Raw genomic sequence first — 27,780 nt, 5'->3', positions numbered from 1 at the left:
AACACTGAATAGGTGATACAAAAGAACTCTGGACTTAAAGGAAATGTAGGACTTCGCTTGGTCATAGAAATATCTTTCTCTATGTTGACTTTGCTGATTGTTCTAAGACTTAGGCTCCATTTGTTTGACTGAAAATGGTTTCTGGAAAATGATTTCTAGAAAATGAATTATTTTTCTGGAAAAGTTAATATTTTCTGGTATTTGGATGAATCTATGTAAAATATATTTTATTGGTTAGCAGATTTCTTGAAAATATTTCAGAAAACTGCTTTTAAATGAATCAAACATACATTTGAGAATTTATTATTTTTCTTTGTTTAATTGAGTTTATTTTATATCTATTAAATTTATATTTTACATTTTTTTACATATATTGCAACAATTTATTTATAAATACATCAAATTAAATATATAAATAATCATAAATTGAAAACAACTAAAGCGAATACATGATTCCTAATTATGTTATAAAAAATAAAAAATAAATATTAAATAATAATAAATTAGCTTTCAAACCACAATTAATATTACAAATTACCACATGATAACTATAATATTTTCCATAACTAATATTACAAATTAGAAGTACACCACATGATAATTACAAATTAAGAATATTATCCAAATACATAATTAGTAGTACACCACATGATAATTACAATATTGTCCAAGTGCATAACTAGTATTACACCATATAATTAGTACTACACCACATTAAAGCATATATATCTTCAACCTTGAGAAAATTTTTGAAGTCTATGCTTCGTACTTTTGACTAAGAAGGTTTTGGCCTCCGATTCACGACTCACAAGATAATCAAACACACTACAAAGGAAGCCGTCATCAAATCCTTCCACCTCCATCGACATCATTTCTTCGTAAAGATGTGGTGTCTTATCTGCAGTAAATTGTTCCAATGCATTTGCAATCTTGCCAAGTTGTTCACCCAAAAATTTAATATTTTCATCAGTGACACTTTCTTGAACATTTTTTCTTTTACATTCAAATGTGCCAGATGAAGATACATTTGCTCTTACCTCAATCTCCTTAATGTCGTAGTCTATAGGCAATGAATCTTGGTTAATGTCATCCAAGTCTATGTCAGCAAATGTTCTAGCAAAACTCTTTATTACCATATCTTTGCCAACAACCAAAGCCATTTCATCATAATGATAAATGCTTTTATTAAAAAATGGTTCATACTTCTTGTGTGCTTGTTGGATATTATACATAATTAGGATAACAAGTAAATAATATAATGCTAAGATATATTTAACATATATATAAATATATTATCATTACTATTGTATCATATGTCGATCTATCACATGTGATCATTTTCATGTTATCATCCCATCCAAAACCACTTTTGGCTCGAATTGCATATTATTTGCCATTGATTTTTTACAGTCCTCAAATGATTTTCCACATGCTTAGAATCACATTGAACTTGGAATTTTTCAGAAATAGCTATAGCTACTCGATTAATAGAAACTGCTTTGAAAGTGTTAGAAGGCTTATTTCCTTTTTGGGCCCCATCTGCTAGAATTTTGAGAAAAAATATATTCCATTGGTTTTGTCCACCTGAATTGCTTGGTTGTCCTTTCTTTGTTGCCCTGACCCATTCTACATTAATAATTTTCATTGTCAATCATTTCAATATCCAACAAGCTTAAAACATAATAAATTCAATATCCAACAACTTTAAAACATAATAATTTCAAAATCCAACAAACAAATTTCAATATCAATATCCAACCAACATTAAAAAAAATAAAGTTTTTAATGCTAAAACATACATAACATAGAAAAAATTAACCTTAAGCCCTAAACCTACCTAAAATTTCAAGCCATATAATCAATCCAATAGTTTGTGCAATTTACTCTCTCTTAATAGACCATTCTCTTGCTTTTTCTCTTTCTTGTCACTCTGTAAGAGTTGGTATTATCAAATCAAGCTCAAGCTCCTTATATAATCCTTGATTAAGTAAATCACTAGGATCAACTCCCATTATATGATTATGAATGATATAACAAGCCAAAGCTATATCTACTTGAGTTTGAAAATTCCAAAATGGTTCAGTATCTAACACACAAAATTGTTTCTTCAAAATCCGAAAAACAAGCTCAATAGCAATTCGCAATGATGAATGACGAAGATTAAAAAGCTCCTTTACATATTCTGACCCTTGATCATTAAACTCTTTTAAATGATATTGGATGCCACGATATGGGGTAATATATCCATTTTGGATGCAATATCCATTTTGGATGCCATATCCAGCATCAGCAAGATAATATTTACCTACAATTTTACAAAACATAATTATTACTAATAAATTATGAGCTTACTTGAACTATTTGGTATTTAATGTTAATTCTTACCTTCCGGAATTCTTAATCCTACTGGGCGTGAAAGTGCATCACTTAAAATACAAGAATCATGTGCATTACCTTCTCAACTAGCTAGAATATAGGAAAAAAATTCAAATCAAATGTAATGACAGCCAATACATTTTGTGTTGTCTCCCTTTTACGACTATGGAATCTTCTTTGAACGCTAAGTGGAACGGATACATGAACATGAGTTCCATCTAATGCTCTAATACAATATTTAAAATAAAGATAAAACCTTGGATTGTGTAACGCCCTAAAATCCTACGTATTTATTTTTGTATGGTTGTGACACAAGTGTGTATTTTCTTCAGTGGTTAAGTGTTCTGGGAAGAGTCTGAGAATTCTTGGGCTCAAGCCTTGACTTGTGCAAAAGTTTTATTTTTATTTTGGATAAGCCCTGTCTCTGGTCAGTAGGTTCTTAAATAAATGTGGGTATTTTATGTCAGAAAGGGCCTGCTGATCTAGGGGATAGGTGGCATGGCATTGTTACTGAAGGTCTTGAGTTCGAGTCCTACTATGTGCAAAGGTGTTTTATTTTGCTGCTAGTACCATGAGAGTGTTCTAGCTTAGCCGAAACTCTAAGGAGTTTGGGGGAAGTTCAAATTAGATGGTCGAGGGATTGGAGGAGAGTTTTGAGGAGTGGATCAAGGGATTGGTGGACAGTTTGAGTGATTTGGGGAGGTAAATTTGGGATTTTGAAGTGTGGGAGAGTTAGTGCCAAATTGGTATGCTAGCCATTCAAGAATTCGGCTAGGGATTGGTATGTTTTCTCTCCTTATTTTCGGTTCCTGACTTTTTCCTTTTTGCTTCTTTTCTCTTCTTTGTTTTGGTGGTCGAATATTGCTATTGACCATTCGGGTACTTTTTGTGTTGGTCTATTTTGGTTTTGCTTTTCACTAAAGTGCCTTTACTAATCGATTTCTCCTCTTTCTCTACTCCTCTATCAGCAATTCTCTCGGTTTTCTTTGCTTTTGCTGAATCTTTATTCTCTTCCCTCTTAATACGTTTTGTTTTGGCTGATTCTCTACTCTTCTCTCTCTCTCTCTCTCTCTCTCTCTCTCTCTCTCTCTCTCTCAAGATTTGGCCAAATACTCCTTTTTCTCTCTTCTGTTTCTCCCAATTATTTTTCTCTCTTCATTTTGTTGTTTGGCCGAATACTCCACCTCTCCTCCTCCTCTTCTTTCCATTTTGGCATTGTCATTTGATCAATCGGTTTGAGTGTACGGTTGCTTTCTCTTTTTTTTTCCTTTCTCTACCATGCTGGTCTTGTATCTAACATCTTATTTTACCGTCGATTTACTAGGAGTGTGGTGGTGTGAGCCTATGCCTCTGTTGTACTGTGTGTTTGTCGCGCTTGGGCTGAGTGTAGGCCAATTGCTTCTGTCTCCTATTATTAGCTTTACACCTTCGGCAAGTAGTTATGCGCTTGGTTCAGACTATGTGCGTGTACAATAATGGTTATTAAGTTTGGTTGGAATGTAGGTAATCTTTAAAGGGTTGGTAATCAATCTCTTGTAACGGGTATAGGGTGCAAGCCTAAATCGGTCGACTAAGGCAAGTGGTAATTTATCTTTTAGATAAATATTATAAGAGGGGTCGTTTTAACCCTATCGTGTAGAGACTAATGGTGTGCTATGATTGAATCTAGGATTGAAGTGCTCAAGAGGGGTGTGCACACTTTCGCAAGCAAGGTGTGTAATCTCCATTCCAACTGTGGAAATCGGCAAAAGTTGGAATAAGTGAATGATGATGCTACACGAGCATACGCTCGCTCGTGTGGTAGTCTATTTGACTAAACATGGGCGGTTGATCGTAGAGGCCATCATGAGCGATTTCATGGGCTTAAACCGTTTTGGGCCTCATTGGGCTGAACTGGGTCGTGTGGGCCCCACGAGAATGTGGGTCTCACTCGGGCAAACCACACAGACGTGTAGTGAATTTTGGGGCCAGGCTGTGTAACTCTCATGGCCAAAACCATTTCTAGGCTAGGTGGGCCATACGGACGTATGGGCCTTGGGCCCATTTTCATTGTTTAACTGTTAATGTTGCACGGATCGCCCGAGATGGCTGTGGATTTTCTGTTGGGTCAGTAAGTGTACCTGGACCCCTAATCGATAAAATAACTATTGTGCCCCTATGAGATATATGATTATGTTTGAGTATGCCACTTTAAACATATTGAATACACGTATGATATTATGACACGACATGACATGATGCATGATATGTTGCATGGGGATGAGTTTTATTATAATTGGAGGAAGTGTACTGTACTGGCAACTCTGCTGCAAATATTGTTTAGTGCCGCAACCAGTACTACTTGGAGTGTAGGGATGGGTGAGTTGATTATATCCCCACATGGAGTGCAGGGTTGGATGGAGATCGAGTGTAGAGGTTGGCTGGGTAGGATCTCTTGATTGCATATTTGTACTGTACTATTATTAAGATGGGCTCTGGCCTAAACTGATTCTGATACTTTAACGGGTTAAGTCCCTAACTGATACTGAACTGTCACTAATATAGGTCAGATTGCGTATACTCACTGTTTGTTAAATTGTTATGAGATTACACACTGAGTTTTCTTAATTCACACATCTATTTATCTGTACAGGTAATCCTTAGACTTAGGTGGATCAGTGCTGCGAGGGACTCAAAGGTGGCCATATAACCGCACTTACTTCCTTAATTGATTTTAAATTATAAGTAATTTTATTCTGGGTATTTTATTGTAATAAGGCCTCTTTGGTTTTTATTTTTAATGTGGGATTGTTATTTGCTTGATTTATAACTACTAGCAATAGGAAAATGACGCGAATTTTAAAAAAATAAATAAATGTTTTTCAAAGACACCACGAATACGAAACCTATTTTAAGAGCTTCAGAAAGTAATGACATTTAAAAATAAATTAATAATAATAACTTTTTAATATGATTGACTTTTCGACAAACACCTTTCATTTTGAAAATAATAAACGTATCTTAATATCACATAAAGCGGTTAAATAAAGAATGGGTTTTCAACGAGATTATACTTTGCGAAAAACACTTCAATGTGATATCGCCAGATTCAGCCATAACATCTAGGCCGAATTTGGGGTGTTACATTTAGTGGTATCAGAGCTAGGTTGCAAAACTCGATTGTGGACTTGGGTTTTTTTTTTAACTTGGAATTTCTAAAAAGAACTGTTTCAAATAATTTAAGGTATTTTTGAAATGTTTTACTGAATGTGTGGTACACCGAGTCTCTGGCGCCGATTTTGTAAGTCTTCTGAAATCGTTGTCTGTTTAAATTGAAATAATAAGACTATTGTAAGTGGTAGATTATACTAAAATACTCTATTTAGGGTATATTAAAAACTGTAGTAAGACTATGATCTGCGAAAATAAACTCTGAATTACTGATATTGTTTCCATAAAATATCCGTTAATAAACACTGAAACTATAAAGTAATGTATAAAATTGTTAATACAGATAAAACGTAATTCGATAATGAGCACTAGAGTACTCGTGGAAAGGGTACAAGAGGCCACGACGGAGGCCGTGGAGGTGCTCGAGCTGGGTCTTCAACATCTGCCCACATGCCTAATGTTGAGGCTAGAGAGGCACCGACTTCACCTGTGACTGAGATTGGTCTCATGATGGTGCAGTTGGGGACGACACATTGTCCCAAGCTATGTTACTGATTCTGGATAGGGTCGCTGGGCCCAATACTGGTCCTATCGGTCGTGGGTCAGTTACGAAACGACTCCGGTCAAGTGGAGCTGAGATTTTTAAGGGTATTACTGGAGTTGCCATGAATGTGGCTGAATATTGGATTGAGGCCACAGAGAGGATCATGGATGATCTCAACTGTACCCCCGAGTAGAAACTAAAGGGAGCAGTGTCACTGCTGTGAGATGAGGCTTACCAGTGGTGGCTCACGATTAAAAAGGGCACTCGGCCCAATTGACTGACCTGGGAATTTTTAAAGACTGCTTTCCAAGAAAAGTATATAGGTGCTAGTTATGTGGATGCCCGAAGGAGAGAGTTTCTGAATCTAACTCAAGAGGATAAATCAGTGGTTGAATATGAGGTTGAATTTTTACAATTAAACTACTATGCACGAGGGATGGTGGCAACCGAGTACAAGCAGTGTGTTCGTTTCAAGAACGGCCTCAGGGATAGTCTACGGGTTCTGATAACTCCACAGAAGGAGCAAGATTTTTCTGCTTTGGTTAATAAGGCGAAGATCGTAGGGGAGGTCAAGTGCGCTGAGCGCCAGAATTATGAGAAGAAGAGAGGTAGGAATAAGAGGGATTCGGAGCCCTCAAGTTCCTTTCTGAGGCCTAAGAAAAAGCTAGAGTTGATGGGCCAGTTAGAGTTGGGGCCCCTATTGTTGCTATGGACTGCAGCCCTGTGCTAATTGTGGGAGACGCCATCAGAGCGAGTGCTAAAAAAGGATTGGGGCATGTTGAAGATGCGGATCATTGGAGCATTGTATCAGAGATTGTCCACAGAGACTCGATCAGATGCGAGCTACAAGTTTAGGTACTGTACAGCGGCCGAGGGGTGTTCAGCAGCCACCAAGGGGCCGTGGTCAGGCCAGGGGTGGTAATGGTTTGGGCCGCGGTCAGAGAGCATCGGGTAGAGGTGCTGATTATACTGAGGCAAGGCAGCCAGCTTTGGTTTATGCTGCACGTCACCGAGAGGAGGGAGATGGCCCAGATGTTATCATGGGTATGTTCTTTATCTATAATGTACCTTATACTGCATTGATAGATATAGGATCTACTCATTCCTATATAGCCTGTAATGTGTCTAAGACTTTGGTATCTTGGTTGAAAGTACTATTAGTGAGGTTACTGTGTTGAGTCCATTGGGGCAGTCAGTGAGGGTAAATAAACTGTTCAGAAATGTACCTTTAGAGGTTTAAGGAGTCATCTTTTTGGCAAATTTGATGGAACTTCCTTTTGGAGAATTTGACTTAATTATGGGAATGGAATGGTTAGTTGAGCATCATGTGAGCTTGGATTGTGCTACTAAACGGATGGTACCGAGAACTGTGGAGGATGACGAGGTAGTTGTAATTGGGGAACGTCGGAATTATTAGTTAAATGTGATTTCTGCATTAAGGGCAGAGAAGTTAGTTAGTAAGGATTGGTTGCAGGCGTACCTGGCCTACATTAGTCTTTTTGATTTAGGGGTTCCTTTTGTTAAGGATATCAGAATAATTAAAGACTTGCCAGATGTTTTTCTCGATGAGCTACCTGGGTTACCTCCAAACCGTGAAGTTGACTTTGGGATTGAGCTCTTACCTGGTACAGCTCTAGTGTCTATTGCCCCTTATAGAATGGCACCGAAGGAGCTTGTGGAGCTTAAAGCTCAGATTCAAGAGTTATTGGATCGAGGGTTCATCTGACCTAGTGTGTCTCCATAGGCAGTACCGATTTTGTTTGTAAAAAAGAACGATGGGTCCATGCGTATGTGCATTGATTACCGGTAATTGAATAAATTGACCATTAAGAATAAGTACCCCCTGTGGAGGATAGATGATCTGTTCGACCAGTTTTGAGGAGCTTTAGTTTTCTCTAAGATTGATCTCTGATCAGGGTACCATCAATCGAAAGTCAAGGAGACCGATGTATACAAGACAACATTTAGGACTCATTATGGTCATTACGAGTTCCTAGTGATGCCGTTTGGACTGACGAATGCACTAGCGGCTTTTATGGATCTGATGAACCGAGTGTTCCAGCCCTATTTGGACCGGTTCGTGGTGGTTTTTATTGATGACATCCTGGTGTATTTGGAGGATTGAAGATGAACACGATGAACATCTCCGAGTTGTTCTGTAGATTCTGAGGGAGAAACAATTGTACGCCAAGTTCAGTAAGTGTAAGTTTTGGTTACGGGATGTAACATTTCTGGGCCATGTGGTATCTGCTGAGGGGATTAGGGTTGATCCTTGGAAAATTTAAGCTATTCTGGATTGGAAGCCGCCTAAGACTGTATGTAAGATCTATAATTTTCTGGGACTGGCAGGCTATTATCGACATTTGTTGAAAGGTTTTCACTGATAGTAGCACCTCTGACTAAGTTGTTGCTTAAAGGGCTGCCATTTAACTGGACTGATGCATTGCAGGAGAGCTTGGAGAAGCTCAAGAAGGTACTGACTGAGGATTTTGTTTTGATTCAGCTAGAGTCAGGGAAAAAGTTCACTGTCTATAGTGATACATCACATGTTGGGTTGGGATGTGTGTTAATGTAAGAGGGTAAGGTGGTTGAATATGCGTCCCGTCAGCTTAAGACACATGAAGCGAATTATCCGACGTATGATTTGGAGTTGGCTGCGGTGGTATTCACATTGAAGATTTGGAGGCATTATCTATACGGTGAGAGGTGTATCATTTACACTGATAACAAGAGCCTCAAGTATCTCCTTACTCAGAAGGAGCTAAATCTTAGGCAGCGTAGATGGATTGAGCTGCTAAAAGACTATGACTGTACAATCGAATACCACCTTAAGAAGGCTAATATGGTGGCAAACGCACTAAATCGTAGAGCTATAACTGATTTGAGGGTGATGTTTGCTCGCCTCAGTTTATTTGATGATGCTAGCTTGTTGGCTGAGCTTCAAGTTAAACTGATGTGGATTGAGCAGATTAAGGGTAGACAATTGGAAAACAAGTCGCTGGATCTTCGTTTTCTATAAGCGGAGAGTGGGGATACTGTGGATTTTGGGCTGAAAAGTGAAGGGTTGCTTTGTTTCCGTGGGAGGATCTGTGTACCGAAGGATACCGACTTGAGGCAGTCTATACTGCGAGAGGCGCATAGTAGCCCTTATGCTATACATCCTGGTAGAAGTAAGATGTACCGTGACCTTTGTGAGTTGTATTGGTGGCCGGGTCTTAAGCATGAAGTTATCGACTTTGTGAGTAAATGTCTAACTTGCCAGCAGGTTAAGGCTAAACATCAATTATCTTCAAGGTTGCTTTAGCCAGTTAAAATTTCGCTTTGGAAGTGGGAGAGAATGACTATGGATTTCGTTAGTGGGCTGCCCTTAACGCTTATTAAGAAGGATTTAGTATGGGTCATCGTGGATCGATTGACCAAATTTTCCCATTTCATACCAGTTTGTACTAATTACTCTTTATAAAAGTTGGCTAAACTGTATGTGTCTCGAGATAGTAAGACTGCATGGGGTACCGGTTTCCATAATATCTGATAGGGATCCTCTCTTCACATATCAGTTTTGGAAGAAGTTGTATGAAGCTCTGGGTACAAGGTTAGACTTCAGTACTACATTCAATCCTAAGACAAATGGTCAGTAAGAGAGGGTGATTCAGATGCTGGAAGACATGTTAAGGAGTTGTGTGATTGATTTTCGAGGCAGTTGGGAGGATTACTTGCCGCTAGTAGAGTTTGTTTATAACAATAGCTATCAGTCTAGCATTCAGATGACACCTTACGAGGCATTATATGGTCGTAGGTGTCGCACTTTGATAAACCGTAATTTATTCATATTTCTATCCCATACTTAGCACATTTTATGGATGATTTTTCCTTAAAATTGGTGAATTCGATGCTCCTAATGCCTTAATTTCATGTTTTATACTTAGGTGAGCATAGGAGAGTGAAAGGAATGAGAAACGGGCCAAAAATGGAGAAAATGGGCCAATGTATGAAATCAACACGGCCTGGACCTCCTCACATGGGCAGACCACACAATCGTGTCAATTTAGCAGAATTGAAGCACGACTCACATGGGTGGACCACACACTCGTGCCACTTTAACATGCTTGACCACGGCCTAAAGTAATCGCACACGGGCGTGTCCTTACCGAGCCCAAGTTTAGTCCAATTCGGAAAAGGAAAATTTTGAGGGTTCTTAGGCATTCCAAAGCCTATAAATACACCCTAGAGAAGGAGGAAAAGGAGACACAGAGAGAGGGAAGCAGGGAACTGCTCAAGGAATTGATCCATATCAGAAGTCGAATTCATCATCAAGACTGAAGATCTCCCCTCAATTTCCCTTCAGGAGTTTTGGGTTTTTCTTTATGTTTTCTATTCATTATTCTTTTGAGATGTTTACCTTTTTAGTTATGAACTAAAACCCCTAAATACCTAAGGGAAATAAAACCTAAGACAGATCTTATTATTATTATCTAAATTGTATGATAAATATTTGACTTGTTCTTAATTATGTGTTCTTAATTCTTGTTTTGATATTCCAGGATATTGATTCAAGTTAAGCTCTTATTCAGAGGAGGAATAGACCCTATCTAAGAGTACATTTGTCATAATTAATCGGAGTTGATTGCGCGCCTAGAGATAGGGTTGCTATTGCTGCGAATAATTTTGAATTAAAACCTAACACTATTCAAATGATACAGCAATTTGTTCAATTTGATGGTTTGCAAGATGAGGATCCAAACACTCACTTGACAAATTTCCTAGAATTCTACGATACATTTAAAATTAATGGCGTTTCTGACGATGCTATTCACCTTCGGTTATTCCCTTTTTCATTGAGGAACAAAGCTAAACAGTGGTTGAACTCGTTACTACGAGGGTCAATTACTACTTGGGAACAAATGACCCAATTTTTTTATTAAAATATTTCTCACCGGCTAAAACGACCAAATTATGTAATGATATCTCTTCGTTTGTGCAGATGGACTTAGAAACTCTTTATGATGCATGGGAAAGATACAAGAACCTACTGCAAAGGTGTCCTCACCATGGACTAGCTCTATGGTTGCAAGTTCAAACATTCTACAATGGTGTGAACCCCTCGACAAGACAGATGATTGATGCAGCAGCCGGGGGAACCATCAATAACAAAACACTTGAAGAGGCTTATGAATTTATTGAGGAGATGTCACTGAATAACTATCAGTGGCAAGTTATGAGAACAAAGCCGACGAAAGCAGCCGGTGTGTTCAACCTCGACGCGGTTACTATGCTATCTAACCAAGTAGAACTCTTAAATAAAAAGATTGACGGTTTGTATGGTTCTACTCAGGTACATCCAATGATGAGGTGTGATTCGAATGGAGGAGGAGCGTGCACAGAATATCAACCCTTTAACCCTAGCATCAAAGAGGAATAAGTCCAATATATGGGTAACAATAACTCTAGATCCCAAAATAACCTATATAGTAACACTTATAATGCAGGTTGGAGGAACCATCCCAATTTCTTGTGGGCCGGTCAAGGAAATCAAAGGCCACAACATCTTCCGGGTTTCCAACAACCACCCTACCAACAGGAAAAGAAGCCGAACCTTAAAGAGATGCTCTCAAAGTTTATCTCGGTGTAAAAAACCCATTTTCAAAATACCGAGACAACACTTAAGAATCAACAAGCATCGATCCAAGGGCTCGAAACTCAGATTGGATAGCTTGCCAAGTTGATTTTTGAACGACCACAAGATAGCTTGCCAAGCAACACAGAATCTAACCCAAAGGAGCAACTCAACGCGATTACTAGTCAAGATGAGGAAGGGTTAGTGACACTTGAACCAGAACCAAGGCAAGATGTTAATAATGCATCTTGTGGATGATAATTATGCAGGGAGTTTTACAATTTCTTGCTTAATTGGTAGTTTAGATGTTAATAATGCATTAGCTGATTTAGGGGCTAGTATTAACGTCATGCCTTACAAAATGTTTAAACAACTAGGTCTTTGGAAACCCAAACAGACTAGGATGAGCATTCAATTAGTAGATAAAACTATAAGATTTCCTAGGGGTATTATTGAAGATGTGCTAGTTAAAATCGATAAATTTATATTTCCCGTTGACTTCGTTGTTCTAGACATAGAGAAGGATAGCAACACTCCTTTGATTTTAGGAAGGCCCTTTTTAGCAACTGCTAGAACGATTATTGATGTTGCCACAGGTGACCTCACACTTCGTGTGGGAGACAAAACAATCACCATTTAAGCTCGCAATTCTGGCAACACATCAAAAATTGAAGGTGATTGTCTAAACCATTCTACTAAAACTGACAATATGGTGCAACCTACTTTGCAGGAAATGTGTTTGAAGGAAGTACATAAACCATTTTCAAGCAATAGTAAAGGACCCATTCATGAAGAATGAAGGCTATAAATCGAGAATCTAGATGAATGGCGGACGCATAAACTGTGAACACACGATAAACCAAAACTACGCCAGAACAAGCTCAATACCTTTCTAAATCAACTTAAGGTTAGAGATAAAGTTTTATTAGATACCGCAGATCCTCACATTGTTACTGCCAAACCGAATGAAAAATTCCTCTTACGGTACTTAGCATTTTATCATTCGGTGTAGTCGAGGTAAGTCATCCCAAGTTCGGCACTTTTAAGGTAAACAATACCCGCCTAAAACCTTATTTTGATGAGATTCACAGCAGGAATGAAGAGTATAAACTCCTCGAACCACCATGACCATTCAATGGAGAGTTAAGTCAAGCTTAGACTATAAATAAGTGCTTCTCGGGAGGCAACCCAAGCACTAACTATATTAACTTCTTTAAATTTTAGTGTTTAAACACCTAACTTACTAATGAAGCTCTTGAATATAGGTTTCCCACACAGACATGGCCTAGCACACGGGCGTGCCTTAGGCCGTGTGGAAACAGGGCAAAGATTTTCCCTAGCACGTGCTACGATAAATCGGCACGACCTTGCGACATAGCCGTGGGTGAACTTGCCAAAACAACACGCGCCTGTGACACGCTCGTGCCTTGAAACCGTGGCCAAACCTGTCAAATTAACACAGGCATGCGACACGCCCTTGCCAAGCAACTGTGTTCGAACTTGTTAGATTAACACGGGCGTGGGAGAAGCAAATGAAGATAGACAAGGCCGTCTGACACGACCATGCGCACCCACACGCCTAAGGAACACGGGCGTGGGCCAATTGTCAAACGCGCCCAAATTTAAAATTCGCGAATCACACGGACAAAAATTGGGGAACACGGGCGTGTCCTCTGGCCGTGTGTCCCAAAATCTATAAAAACCCTGTACTATTCATTGTCTTCTTCACTCAAAATCCCTAACCCTAGCCGTTACAAGTTCACACGGCCTCCTTACCACATCCGTGCGTCGCTTCCCACTCCATTTTTGACGCCCAATCTCTCTCCCTTAGCATTTGTTTCCTCTTTTCACTTCTATTTTACTTATTTTTAATGCTTATTATCAAAATAATCTTCATTTTTCTCATACTATTTTCATTTTGCTCATTATTCTATCATTTAATTTGCATTCTTAGGTTATTTATCATACATTTCATGTTGAATCGAGTTGTTAGGAAAGCCTCATTCTATTGTCATACCCATGGCATTACTATGCTCATTCTCATGCTATTACCATACTAATGTCATGAAATTATGCTATCAAATTGATTATTTTGGTTAAGTTTTGTTAGTATTAGTAGTTTTGGCTGAAATTGTTAGTTCAAATTCATGGCTTTTTCCTTTTCAAATTCGTTTACCTACTTTTATTCTTTTTTATATTACATGTATACAATGTCGTCTTCAAGTGGTAAAAAGGCCGCCGTCCCTGCTTCAAAGAAAAGGAAGGGAGCGTCATCTTCCTCGGGTCCTACCGCGGAAATTCGTAACCCTTTCTTGCAGTTCCCCATTCGGCCCCATGAAGAACTTTTCCAAATACTCCGGGCCCGACCTTTAATTGTAGGCTGTTGCATCAACTGGGCTGCAGTAGAACAAGTTCAGTTGGCTAATGCGATTCAGGCCCTCCTAACCACCGACCCTTAGGAGCTTTTCTTTGGGATCATCGAGTCGACGTGTCTCGAGCTCACGATGGAATTATGCTCAACATTTCATCTTCAGACCGTGATGACCCGTTTTGATGATCTGTGGACATTCCAATTTCGCCTCGGTGGTTTAATCCGCCAGTTGAGCGTCCCAGAATTTGGTACAGCACTAGGCCTTTACATTGAAGAGTTCATGGAGGAGAATGAACTCCACTCTCAATCGCCACATCCATCATTCTCCCTCGAAGTGCTGGCATGCTTTGGCCCTTGGCGCTACCTCCTACAGTCCTAGCTGCTCCAAGGCATCGGTTCTCTCTCCGTCCCTGAGGTACCTATACGCTATTTTGGCTCACACGTTAACGAGAAGGCGAGAGAGCACTGACATCGTCAACACTCACGATGCCTACTTTCTATGGTGTATGTCACGCTGGCACGTCATCGACCTTGCTTATTTTGTTGCCCTTGCCATTCAACACCAGACGGAGCAACATAGGAAGGGGGTAATCTCTATTGGGCCCTATGTGACACGACTGGCGTGACACTTCAGGATCCTCGACACCATGGCCTAAGAATTATCCTTGACCTTCATTGGCTAGATGTCTCCACAAGGAATCTCGAACATGCTAAGCATGAGGATGATTGAAAGGCTCCGAGGAACCTACCCTTTTCAATATTGTCTCACCCAATCTACCAAGGAGGAGGCCCCCAAGGACATTACTGATAATGTCCCTCCACAGCACGAGGACACAGCGTCTCAGCCACCACGCTCCCATCGTCCAGTTCATGTGGCAGCTTCAAATGCTGACATCTCTAAGCGCCTCACTCAATTTGAGCAGCAGTGTTTTCAACGATTTGATAACATTGATGCTACTCTACAGCAGATTTGTCAGCACTTTCACATCTCAAGGCCACCACCACCTCACGAGCCATCCGACGATGATGATGTTTAATTTTATTTTATTTTTACTTTTATTTTATGTTTTTATTAATTTCACCTTTAACTTTTAAATGTTATTTCCTTTTTGTTACTATTTTAGGTTTTATAAAAAAATCTTGGTTAATTCTTTATGAGTAATTATTCTTCCTAATATTCCCTAAAAAGTTCCTGATTTTAGCACAGTTATAAAGAGCTATGAAGCTCACCATTACTTAGGAACTTGAAACTCCACTGGGAAAGGTTCTCCACGACTGCCATGTCCTGCTCGACCACGACCATAGCTACTGCTAGATATAATATTCATTTGGCACAGGACTTATGGACTAATGAACCTCTACCACCACCGGAGTATCCTTCTCCACCCTCACGCCGATTATTCTCCAAAACTCCAGCTCAAGGAAATTCATTCATAACTCAGGAAGTTTCACTTCTCTCCCTTTCTTATATTTATATTCTTTTCTACATATCTATCTTTGTACATTGAGGGCAATGTACATCTTAAGTGTGGGGGGGTATTCATTTCACTATCAGAAAAATCCCTGAATGATTGCCTTGTTCTCTTGAAAAGCTATCATATCATGTTAGGATAAATTTTGATTGATTTATGACTTTTATTGATATATCTTGAATTAAAATATAGGCATTTATGCATTGATTGTTTAAACTTTAAGACATCAGGGAATCAAGCATGATAAGTTGATTTTTGAAGAATTGAAAACTTTTAGGTTGTTTCCTTAAGTTTAGGTATTATCCTGAGTTGGAATTCACAAGTATAAACATAAAAAAGCCATAATTTTTGTGAGATCTTGAGCCTTTAGAGCATCTATTATTTCTTTCATGCTCACTTTCATTATGAGTGCATCAATATTGAATTGTTATTCTAGAACTTGCTTGATTATGCATGTCAAGACCACACTATTTGATTTGATATGTCAAAATGAGAAAGACACTTAGGTTTAACCCACTCACTCCATAAAAGCCTACCTTCACAATTAACCCTTAGTGAAACCCCTTGAGCCTAACAACCCATTTATTGATTTACCCTCAATACTAACCCATAACTCATTATTGTTGAAATTCTCTAAATTAATTTGATCCCTATTTTTGTCAAGATTTGAGTTGGAATAATTGTTTAGCTATGTTTTATCCTATTTTGTAATTTGATTTGTTATTAAAAAAAATATAAATATATATATACATGTATACATATTAGTAGTAGTGATCTTTTGAGCTAGAGAAGTTAAATTCTATATTCTGAGAAAAAAACTTTGTTGTACGCAATTGATGACTAGTCATTTTTCTAGTTAGGTAATTTTTCAATTCAATCTTGATTCTAACCCTTTCTTTCAGCTTGTGACCACACCCTTTAACCAAAGCCACGTTACAACCCTCTAAAGACCTTTTGATTGATGTTTCATCTCAATTTATAGTGGTGGAGATTTGATTTTCATGCAAGCCTATAGTAATGAATTTTCATTATTGACTATTGAGTGCTTCATTTATTGTCCTTAAACACCTCGAGTGATTTGAGTGAATCTTTAGTGAGGATGTGAAACTCTGTGACATTTTGAATCAAAGGTAATTACTTAGACGAGGGGAGACACCTATGTTTTCATGATAAAATACTTAACTTGGAATTTTTGAAACTTTGATGTTCTTTTAGTTGAATTTTCAATGTATGATTACCTATGGATTATTTTGAGATATTATCGATAGAAATTAAAAGTTGAGAAGAATTTATTTTGATTATGAGTTGAGGATTTTTGCTTGAGGACAAGAAAATGCTTAAGTGTGGGGGTATTTGATAAACCGTAATTTATACATATTTCTATCCCATGCTTAGCACATTTTATGGATGATTTTTCTTTAAAATTGCTGAATTCGATGCTTCTAATGCCTATATTTCCTGTTTTATACTTAGGTGAGCATAAGAGAGTGAAAGGAATTAGAAACGGGCCAAAAACGGAAAAAATGAGCCAATGTACGAAATAAACACGGGCTGGACCTCCTTACACGGGCAGACCACACGGCCGTGTCAATTTGGCAGAATTGAAGCACGACTAACACGGGTGGACCAGACGCCCGTTCCTCTTTAACAGGCTTGACCACAGCTTGAAGTAATCACACACGAGCGTGTCCCTACCGAGCCCAAGTTTAGTCCAATTCGAAAAAGGCCAATTTTGTGGGTTCTTAGGCATTCCAAAGCCTATAAATACACCCAAGAGGAGGAGGAAAAGGAGACGCAGAGAGAGGGAAGCAGGAAACTGTTCAAGGAAAGCCGATTGATCCATATCAGAAGCTAGATTCATCATCAATACTGAAGATCTCCCCTCAATTTCCCTTCAGGAGTTTTGGGTTTTTCTTTATATCTTGTATTCATTATTCTTCTAAGATGTTTACCTTTTTAGTTATAAACTAAAACCATTAAATACCTAAGGGGAATGAAACCTAAGACAGATCTTGTTATTATTATCTAAATTGTATGATAAATATTTGACTTATTCTTAATTATGTATTCTTAATTCTTGTTTTGATATTCCAGGATATTGATTCAAGTTAAGCTCTTATTCAGAGGAGGAATAGACCTTGTCTAAGAGTACATTTGTCATAATTAAGAAGAGTTGATTGCGTGCCTAGAGATAGGGTGACAAGATTTTGCCGGATTAGGGTGAAACTTAATAAGGGGATCCATAGATCGAGTTAATGCAACCCTAGGGAGTTAATTAGAAAGAGATTTCAATTATTCAACCTAGGGTTAGATGTTGTTAGTCTCGAGAGGGATAATAATATAACTTAGGGATTTTTACGGATCAAGTCAAATGAATAAATCGTCCGATTCAGAGTCAAATAACAAGTGAAGTCTAGGTGGATTTTTCCTTAGGTATTGTCTTAATTCAATCATTTTTCCAAAAGTAATTCTCCAATTCTATTTTTTATGAATTCTTAGTTTATTTAATTAGTTAGTTAAAACAAACCCCATTATTCTTAGGCTAGATAATAAAAAGACAGTCATTATTAGTACTTTTAGTTCCTTTGGGTTCGACAATCCGGTCTTGCTAAAGCTATACTACTGTTCGATAGGTACACTTGCCTTCATCATGATAATAGTTAGTTTCAAGAACGATTCATTATAAATATTTAAAACCTGTCACGAATATCATGCATCACACTCCTTTGTGTTGGACTGGGTTAGGTGAGCGACGTGTTCTAGGCCCTAAGTTAGTTTTTGATACTGAGGATAATGTTAGGCTAATTTGGGATTGACTGAAGGTGGCATTAACAGACAGAATTCGTATGCAGATCTGAAGCGTAAGGAGATTGAGTATTTTGTGGTAGACTTCATTTTTCTCAAGGTCTCGCCATGGAAGAAGGTACTGAGATGTGGACGGAAGGGCAAGTTGAGCCCTAGGTTTATTAGGCCTTACCTCATACTGAAACGTGTGAGGCTGGTTGCATATCAGTTAGAGTTGCCTCCAGAGTTAGACCGGATTCATGCTGTGTTCTACGTCTCTATGCTGAGGCACTACCACTCTGATCCCACGCATGTTATTTCGGTTGAGGAGGTTAAGGTTAAGCCATATCTGACTTTTGAGGAAGAGCCGGTTTAGATATTGGATCGCGCTGTAAAGATTTTAAGAAAGAAGTCTATTCCACTGGTTAAGGTTATTTGGCGTAATCACAGCTCTGAGGAGGCTACGTGGGAACTCGATGAGGTAATGCGACAACAATACCCTCATCTGTTCTGATCAGGTAAATTTTGAGGCCAAAATTTTCTTTTAGGGGGTAGAGTTGTAATGCCCCCAAATCCTACGTATTTATTTTTGTATGGTTGTGACATAAGTGTGTATCTACTTCAGTTGTTAAGTGTTTTGAGAAGAGTCTGAGAAGTCTTGGATTCAAGCCTTGGCTTGTGCAAAAGTTTTGTTTTTATTTTGGATAAGCCCTGTCTCTAGTCAGTAGGTTCTTAAATAAATGTGGGTATTTTATGTCAGAAAGGGCCTGCTGGTCTAGGGGATAGGTGGCGTGGCATTGTTACTGAAGGTCTTGAGTTCGAGTCCCGCTATGCACAAAGGTGTTTTATTTTGCTGCTAGTGTCGTGGGACTGTTCTAGCTTAGTCGAAACTCTGAAGAGTTGGGGGGGTTCAAATTAGATGGTTGAGAGATTGGAGGAGAATTTTGAGGAGTGGATCAATGGATTGGTGGACTGTTTGAGTGTAATAGCCTAAATTTTTAGTGGTGTCAGAACAGTGATTTGAGATCACTAAATCCGACAATGAGTAGAAAATATTATTAATTTAGTTAATATAAGTTAAATGTGAAGTTAGGCAAATTTTTGAAATAGCGAATAGTGTACTAGAAATAAATATTAAAAAAATTAGAATCGAAAACGAGGTATCGAGACTTTGAAAATTTTAAACCGAGCCATAAATATTTTTATAAATATTTATGGAGTGTTAATAAGTTAGTATTAAAGTTTCATCAAGACATTTTAAAGTTTCGATAGTTAATTGAATACAAAAGGACTAAATTGTAACAAATGTAAAATTATGGGAAATACTTAAATAGCTTACATGGTAAGAGGGTTTAAAAGGCAAATAGACCTAAGGTCTATTTGGGTTGGATGGCAAGGGGCATGAAATCAGCAGAAAAATTGATGAATTAAGGGCAAAATTGGAATATTGCAAAATTTACTTAATAAAGCTAGGACTAAAGTGGAATTATCTAGATTTCTCTTTATTTTTCTACATTCTCATCGGCAAAAACACCATAGAAGGGTTTTCTTAAGCTGGTTTTTCATATTTTTATTGCAAGTAAGTTCAATTATTGATTATTTCTTGAAATTTTTGTGTTTTTGTGACTTTTACAACTAGGTCCACTTGTTGAATTCATTAGTTTTTGATTCCATGAAAGAAATTGAAAGTTTCTATGAATATGTGCTTGAAGTATATGATGATTTAGCATGGAAATAGAGCTTTAAATTGTTTATATGCTGATTTTATTAAAAGAATTGAATAGAAAGTGAATGTTTGGGACCTAATGGTGAAAGAGTTTGAAGTTAGGGTTTTATGTGGAAATTCTGAATTTAAATAGTTGTGAAATAACTTATAATGTCTAGGTAAAGTATTAATTGAGAAAAAAATTAGTTTAATTGAGGGGTTAGTTGAGCAAGGACTGAATTGTATGAACTCTGAAATTTGGGGTAAAATGGAAATCAACATTTTTCACTAAAATAGTTTTGGACAACAGTAATAGTCTAACTTTGAAAAATCACCAAAAATTGTAAAAATCGAATTAGAGAATGAATAAAATATGAAATTAAATCTTATTGACTCTAGTTTCCTATAGAAGAAATGGTGAAAGAAATTAAATTGTAAATCATGAGATATAATAAATTTAGTGAGACAAAGTCAAAATGATTCTGGGTTCCCCTGTTCTAATTTTGGAAAATCATAAAAAAATTGGAGAAAAATAATTAGGAGCTTAAATATACATGTTTAAAATTATGAATGAGCCTTTTTTCAATAGAAACAAATGGGAACATCATCCAAATTTTGTACAAGGATATAATTAATTTTTAGTGAAGAAGGGTTAGAACTGTCAAACAGCAGAATAAGAGTGATTTTAAAGAATAAACTATACTTATTAGCTAAACCAAAAATTTTGAAAATTTTATGATAAGAAGATATATGAGTCTAGTTTTAGGGAAAATTAGTAGATCATAATTTGGAGTTCTGTAGCTCAAGATAAAAATAATTTAGTGACTATGACACGGATGGACAACATTGAATATACATAGGTAAATAGTGAAATTTCAGATAATGTTACTTATAAACGGGTTATAATCATTAAGGATGTGAAATAGAATGAATGTGAAGTCAATACTGATAAGTGAAAAAATTTATATTATAGATCAATAAATCAAGGATAAACGAGGAAAAGAGAAAATTCCGGAATAGTTTCAGAAATCTCTACAACTACTGCAAATTGTTCCGGGTAAGTTCGTACAGTTAAATCATTAAATCTCAATATTATTTTATGAATGGTGGTTAATATTTATGTATGTTAATTGTTAAAAATAAGTAAATTCTGTACAAAAGTTACGAAATTGAACTGAGTATTTCGGAGGAACGGAACGTGGGAAATGAGTACGATCGTTCAATGAAAAAGATGAATTGACGGTAAATTACCCAAGTAAACCGAGATTCAACATTTGTTGCGAATTCTCATGTTTTCTTTCTGTTTAGCTCTTACAAGCTTTCGTTAACTCATATGAGTTTCAGTTAACCCTTTAGGGGTTTCGATTCACTCGATGAGCTTGATTGTAGCCTTCGACTTCATTTAGCACTTATGTGCTTGATTAGCCTATAAGACTTCGTTTAGCACTTATGTGCTTCACTAGACTTCGGCTTCAAATCACGATATACTCAAATCCGTAAGTCATTCCTTAAATGGACAAGTTGGTAAGTCGTAAATATAACGTGTGGAAAAAGAAATGTAAATAATGTTATCATTATTAAATTTTTAAAAAAAATGAGATTATGACTTACAAGATGAAAGTAACTTACTTGAAATGTCCATATGATTTGAATTTTGGAAAACTAATATTTTGTAAGATTTATGGTTAAAGCCGACGAACTTACTAAGCTATAGTCAGCTTACTTGTAATGTTTATTGCTCTTTGTAGATTAACGGGAGGGTCAGAGGATTGGATCATCACGTTCAAGTCACACTATCTCGATTTTCCAGTAGATTTTGTTATAAATACTTTAAATGGTTTATATGGCATGTATAGGAGCTTATATGACTACTCATAAATATATTAGTTAAGTTAATATAAGTTGATATATGATATGAATGAAAATTAACTAAGATGTTTAAATACTACTTGAAAGTATGAATGGATATAATGTTAGATAAAATATGGATTAGTGATATTGTTATGAAACGAATGTGATTTGGATGAAGAATGTATTTGTTGAGTTGTTGTTGTGTTGAATTGGTTGCAAATTTGAAATTGTAGGGAAGGTTAGATGTTTTTAAAGGGGTTATATTGAATTTTTTTTTAAAATAAAAATAAAAATAAAAATAATTATATTATGAAAAATTTTCGGAGTACTTGAATAAGTCCCTATTCATTTATAATACGTGATTTAGGCCTTGAGGGTTCATAAAAGAGACATAATGATTTAATTTTAATATATTTGTTGTTTATTCATGAATTGTTTGTAAATTAACCAATATGTTTGGTAACGCTTCGTAACCCTATTCTGGCAATGGTTTGGGTTTAGGGGGTGTTACATTGAGTGATTTGGGGAGGAAAATTCGGGATTTTGAAGTGTGGGAGAGTTAGTGTCGAATTGGTATGCTAGCCACTCAAGAATTCGGCTAGGGATTGGTATGTTTTCTCTCCTCATTTTTGGTTTCTGACTTTTTCCTTTTTGCTTCTTTTCACTTCTTTGTTTTGGTGGTCGAATATTGCTATTGACCATTTGGGTACTTTTCGTGTTGGTCTATTTTGGTTTTGCTCTTCACTACAGTGGCTTTATTGATCGATTTTCTCCTCTTCCTCTACTCCTCTAGTAGCCATTCTCTCGATTTTCTTTGCTTTTTCGAATCTTCATTCTCTCGCCTCCCTCAATCAGTTTTGTTTTGGTGATTCTCTACTCTTCTCTCTCTCTCAAGCTTTGGCCGAATACTCCATTTTCTCTCTTCTTTTTCTCCCAATTCTTTTTCTCTCTTCATTTTGTTGTTTGGCCAAATACTCCACCTCTCTTCCTCCTATTCTTTCGGTTTTGGCATTGTCATTTGATCAATCGGTTTGAGTATACGATTGCTTTCTCTTTCTTTTTCTCTCTCTACCGTGCTAACCTTGTATTTAACATCTTCTTTTACTGTCGATTTACTAGTAGTGTGGTGGTACGAGCCTGTACCTTTGTCGTACTGTGTTTGTGGCTCTCGGGTTGAGTGTAGGCCGATTTCTTCTGTCTCTTATTTTTGGCTTTATACCTTCAGTAAGTGGTTATGCGCTTGGTTCAGACTATGTGCGTGTACAGTAATGGTTAATAAGTTTGGTTGGAATGCAGGTAATCTTTAAAGGGCTGGTAATCAATCTCTTGTGACGAGTATAGGGTGCAAGCCTAAATCGGTCGACTAAGGCAAGTGGTAATCTATCTTTTAGATAAATATTATAAGAGGATTCGTTTTAACCCTATCGTGTATAGACTAATGGTGTGCTATGATTGAATCTAGGATTGAAGTACTCAAGAGGGGTGTGCACACTTTCGCAAGCAAGGTGTGTAATCTCCATTCCAACTATGGAAATAGGCAAAAGTCGAAATAAGTTAATGATGACGCTACACGAGCGTATGCTCGCTTGTGTGGTAGTTCGTGTGACTAAACATGGGCGGTTGATCGTAGAGGCCATCATGAGCGATTTCATGGGCTTAGGCCGTTTTAGGCCTCATTGGGCCAAACTGGGTCGTGTGGGCCCCACGGGTATGTGGGCCACACTTGGGTAAACCACACGGATGTATGGTAAATTTTGGGGCCAACCTGTGTAACTCTCACGGCCAAGGCTATTTCTAGGCTATGTGGGCCACACGGATGTTTGGGCCCACATGGACCCGCATTATGGGCCTTGGGCCTATTTTCACTGTTTAACTGTTAAAGTTGCAAGGGTCGTCTGAGACGACTATGGACTTTCTGTTGGGTCGATAAGTGTACCTGGGCCCCTAATTGATAAAATGACTATTATGCCCCTATGAGATATATGATTATGTTTGAGCATGCCACTTTAAACATATTGAATACACGTATGGTATTATGACACGACATGACATGATGCATGATATGTTGTGTGGGGATGGGTTTTATTATGATTGAAGGAAGTGTTCTGTACTGGCAGCTCTGCTGCAAATACTATTTAGTGCCGCAACTGGTACTACTTGAGTGTAAGGATGGGTGGGTTGATTATATCCCCACATGGAGTGTAGGGTTAGACAGAGATAGAATGTAGAGGTTGGCTGGGTAGGGTCTCTTGATTGCATATTTGTACTGTACTATCACTAAGATGGGCTCTGGCCCAAACTGATTCTCGATCTTTATGTGGGTTAAGTCCCTAACGATCTTGAATCATCATCGATATGGGCGGATTGCATATGCTCACTGTTTGTTAAATTGTTATGGGATTACACACTAAGTTTTCTTAACTCACCCATCTGTTTATCTGTATAGATAATCCCCAGTCTTAGTTGGATTAGTGCTGCGAGGGACTCAAAGGTGGCCACACAACCGTTCTTACTTCCTTAATTGATTTTAAATTATAAGTAATTTTATTCTGGGTATTTTATTGTAATAAGGCCTCTTTGGTTTTTATATTTAATGTGGGATTGTTATTTACTTGATTTATAATTACAAGCAGTTGGAAAATAACGCGAGTTTAAAAAAATAAATAAATGTTTTTCAAAGACACCACGAATACAAAACCTATTTTAAGAGCTTTCGGAAGTAATGACGTTTAAAAATAAATTAATAATAATGTCGTTTTAATATGATTAACTTTTTGACAAACACCATTCATTTTGAAAATGAATAAACGTATCTTAAGATCACATAAAGAGTTTAAACAAAGAACGGGTTTCAACGAGATTATACTTTGTGAAAAACACTTCAATGTGACATCGCCAGATTCGGCCATAACGTCCAGGCCAAGTTTGGGGTGTTACAGATTATTTTTGATTTCATTAGGAGTAGACTTATTAGGTAATCTAATAACTAGTTTATACAATTTCAAAATAGCTCTCAATACAACCCTAAAATAAAAATGAATTGTCTCAATTGATCTATAATATCTAGATCCAATCACTCGAAACCTTACATCTTAACTAATTATATGTAAAAATATAACTACTTGGTCCCTAATATTCACCTTTTTTGTTAATTGTAACAAATGGTTCCTAATAAGAATATCACACAAATTAGAAAAGACAATCGGTCTCATCCTTATCACATCAATACAATGTTGGTCACCACTATATAAAATACTATTAATATAATTTTCTCTTTCATAATCTCTATTCACACAAGGGTGAGAAGCGATTTCCTTCCTAGTTTTTAAAATTTTAATACAAAGAGCCTCAAAAGCTAAGACTAAATCCATGACCCCAACAATTGCATTTTTATCTTGATTATGATCCATCTATAAAAAATAATACCACACAAATATTTGATCACTACAAAAAAAAAAAATACAAGCTTGTCATAAGATCAAAGGACAAACAAACAAACAAACAAAAGGTATATATGAAAAAAGTAATATATATCAATAACATTATATAATTAATTTAATTTTTTAAGTTACATTAAGTAATATATTCCAAAATTAACATTTAATAATTGATTTTATATGTGGTAGTAGAAAGATATTTTTCATTTGTGGAGGAGAAACATAATGAGATAACAGATGCAAAATATTCCTATTATATTTCATTGAAAGTGACCCACATTACTCTCCACTTCATAGCTATGGCCACTGTTGGACGAGTTAGGACACAAATTAAATCTACCTCCATTAGTTTTAGAAATCGATTTTCCCAGCATTTATTAAGGCAACTTTTTGATTCAAATTTCCTCAAAAATAGGAGGACACCATAGGTATTTTTTTGTCAAAATTATGTATACTTGAAAATATTCATTACGAATCTCATTCGAATTTGATTAAAAATAAAAGTTGAGTCTATTGTTTCATTGAGTCTTAACATTTTATTAAATAGAGTTATTACCATATGACAAGCAACTCCATCATCTATGATCTACCATAGATATAATTAATAAGAAAGAACTGATTTTAGATCAAGAAACATGTTTCATCTTGTAGAAGAAGCAAATTATTTTGAAGCAAGAGTAGCAGTAACAGGACGATATGCAAATCTATTCAAATAATTTAATGTTGTCCTAACTTTCAGTTAGTCTCAAAGAGCCAACCAACAGGCATAAAAAAGCATTTTTTTTTCTTAATTCCATGAGTCTGTGATATTTGGAATGACTATTGGTACTAAAATCATATTCATGCCACTGCTAAAATTGCACTAAGGATTGACAGATTCGTGTTCAAGAAGATCTAAACATTCAATGGCTACTGAAAGAAAAAGCTACATGGAGATAATTAATAGAGTAATATAATTCCAGGCTTAAACATACACTTGCCATTTGTTCAATGAATAAGAAAATATACTGTTGTCCTTGTAATCTTTAGTATATAAACATTATGGAGCAATCATTGGTCTGATATAACAGATAATAATAGCACCAGCAACAAACTTTCTAAAGCTCTAATACAATTGCAAATATTGGATTGTAGATTGTAAAACAATCTTTAGACTACTGACAATTTGATATGTTTCATCAAACTTGATGCATTTGGGACTAAAATATAACAATAACTTTGTTATGAATCAATGTTGCAACCAAGAATTCCATAATATGTAGTTTAATTATTGCATGATCTATATCTATATAAATCCTAACTTAAAATCCCCAAATGTACTTGTAGTGACAGCATTCAAGCTACACCAAAACCAAACTCAAAACATAAAAACACTGAAAAGGAAAAATGCATATGAGTCTGTTACCTGCACGTTTGTGCTCTGTGGTTGACCGATATAGGAGAGATGTGCAGAAAAGAGTAATATATATGTTAAATGTTTCATTCATATATATAGATGCATCAACATCAGATGAGGATTTAATTTTCGTGTTTATAGGCTGTGTTTAAGAACCATAAAACAAACACAAAAAACAACAACCTAGTTTCTCAACATGACATAGGTTTTTATTTCTTCCTTCCTTTCTTCAAAAAACTTTTATTTATTTTAGTTATTTTTGACAATATATATATAAAAAAGATGGGTAGAGGAAAAGTAGAGTTGAAGAGGATTGAAAACAAGATAAATCGACAAGTCACATTTGCAAAATGAAGAAATCATTTACTAAAAAAAGCTTATGAACTTTGTGTTTTGATTTCATTTTACCAAGTTTCTAAGAACCCCAAAATAGATGGTGTGTTCTTGTAAGATGCAGTCAATGAGTTCCCTTAAATTCTTAAATCCAAAGATAATATTTTTAAGTACAAATTCAATGAGATAAATCTCTTTTCCCACAATTATGCATTACAAACCTACCATTAGAAGAGAACTAGCATAACAAGTAAGACCCCCTCAACCCAAATCTTAGAAGCTGATAGATCTAGCAAACCTAAGACCCAAATCTATTCATACAGAGGCATTTTGCTTGACACCTTTGCAACAAATTAACAAGCTTTTTCAATATAAAACATACAAGAGCAAAAACAATAGAGAAATGAAACAATAGTTAAAGCTTCTAATTTTTTTTAAAAGCTTAAGACTTTGTTATTCAAAACAAGATTTTGATCATCCAAATTCCACCCAAGAAGAATAGAACAATAGAGAGAAAAAGGAGGAGAGGCATACCCAAGAGCAGATCTTAATCATTCAAAAAAATAAAGAAAGAAAAGGAGAGCAAAACCTGTTGATAAAAAGCACACCCAAGATAAGGAGAAGAGGCTGACGCTGATGGACGGGGAGGAAAGGAGACGGACTGCTCTCTGATGAGGGTGAAGGAATGGGAAATGTCTTACAGAAATAAAATCTGTAAGACATTTTACGTAAAAAAAGGGACATTTT

General features: G+C 36.6%; 1 long non-coding RNA gene and 1 other non-coding gene across 2 annotated transcripts; both read right to left on the bottom strand.

The window, feature by feature from the left end:
• Window positions 1-534: 534 nt before the first annotated feature.
• LOC128279498 (uncharacterized) lies at window positions 535-27,780 on the bottom strand. The gene is made up of 3 exons (XR_008269696.1): window positions 27,623-27,780; window positions 1,038-1,626; window positions 535-929 (listed from the first exon to the last, which is right to left on the bottom strand). It is a non-coding gene; the product is annotated as an uncharacterized LOC128279498 (long non-coding RNA).
• On the bottom strand, window positions 11,021-11,125 carry LOC128279821 (small nucleolar RNA R71). Its single transcript, XR_008270016.1, has one exon. It is a non-coding gene; the product is annotated as a small nucleolar RNA R71 (small nucleolar RNA).

The sequence above is a fragment of the Gossypium arboreum genome, chromosome 8 (assembly GCF_025698485.1).
Source record: "Gossypium arboreum isolate Shixiya-1 chromosome 8, ASM2569848v2, whole genome shotgun sequence".
In the NCBI taxonomy this organism is placed as follows: domain Eukaryota; kingdom Viridiplantae; phylum Streptophyta; class Magnoliopsida; order Malvales; family Malvaceae; genus Gossypium; species Gossypium arboreum.
Note: the sequence above shows the minus strand (reverse complement) of the source record. Positions and strands in the feature narration are given on the sequence as shown.